The sequence below is a fragment of the Berghia stephanieae genome, chromosome 3 (genome assembly GCF_034508935.2).
Source record: "Berghia stephanieae isolate SIO BIC M18660-M18661 chromosome 3, UCSD_Bste_1.3, whole genome shotgun sequence".
In the NCBI taxonomy this organism is placed as follows: Eukaryota; Metazoa; Mollusca; class Gastropoda; order Nudibranchia; family Aeolidiidae; genus Berghia; species Berghia stephanieae.
This window is the reverse complement of record NC_088362.1, coordinates 40,172,994-40,174,410: the sequence shown is the minus strand read 5'-3', so window position 1 is coordinate 40,174,410 and position 1,417 is coordinate 40,172,994.

The window sequence follows — 1,417 nt, the reverse complement described above, 5'->3', positions numbered from 1 at the left end:
ACCCCACCCAATTAAAGTCTTAGCATGTCCTATAATTTCATGAATAAAGAAAGAGGGACAAAGGACCCTCACCTCGATCATTAACCAATGCAGCTAGAAAGAAATAATAGCACGTGGTGTGTATCAACACACGCATGCTGACGTCATGACACATTGCCCGGGCATTTTAATGGCCAACAGGCGCATGTGATGAATGTTGACCAATCAGAATCATTCATTTGTAAAGTTGTCAGGGGAAAACCTAGACTTGTTTACAGTTTTTAAAGTCCATTATTGGTTGAACCATGAAATTGTGGAAACAGTCATGCTTTCTCTGAGATAGATAGAGACACGCCCTTTGTTGTGGTATCTTACATAGCATTGGTGGAGGAAAAGACTTAATATTACTAAGTCTTGGAAATGGTTGCTCTCTGAGAGAAAGTCAACTCTCGTTTTGAATGTGTTATTGATAGTTGCTTTTTTAACTTTAAATTTATATAAATTATCCTCAAAATCTATGTTGAATTATTATGTTTCCATGTAGAAAAATGATTGTAGTTTCTGAAACAACCAAAAACTGAAATTTGATAATTTTGACCATTCCTACTTTAAAACCGGTTTTCTTCGTTTTCCAAATTCCGACTTAATACTGCTTCGAGGCGTAGGTTCACATTTTTATTGTTTGTGCGTTTGTGCCTTTCTTATTCTTATTACTAATGTTTAACGTTATCTCAGGTGACATTTCGTGTGTGTCCATAGAGTCTTTTATAAATCTCTTTACATGATCTCTTAGATTCTTTTCCCGCCGTCTAATTTGTTACGTCGACAATTATGTAGGGGTCTCAAATGTATTGTGGTAAAAGTAGCTTTTACTGTATTTCTTTTAAAAGAATTTCAAAATGCAAAACAGACCGAAAAAAAAATAATTTAAGAGACACCGTCACCCCTCCCCAACATCCCCCCCCCCTCCTCATATAGAATAAAAATGTTTTATTTGTTGCAACTTTTATTGATTCTTATACATAATAGCAAAGTACGTTTTCATATCCGTCGAGTTAATAACCATAACAATATTATTATAGGAAAAGGGGGCAGGGGATAGAACGGTCTGCTCAATAATAGGTGCTGTATGATATCAAGCATTCAACCTGGAATAATCATGCATTTCAATTGTATAGAACATTCCTCTGTCAAACACTGACAAATCACTCTTTTCATTTTAATGAGAAACCTTTTACTCCAAATATCGATATAGTACTTTACCCATTAGATTGTCAAATGTCATTGACATCTCAGGTTCGTGGCCTTTTGACTCACTTGGGTCAGGTTTAATGTGCCGATTTTTAGGCCAAATAATCTTTTAAAAATGTATTTTGCCAGTTTAAGACAAATGAATATAATAGCGTCTTGCTAAATTGTCTCTGTTTATCAAGCGTTA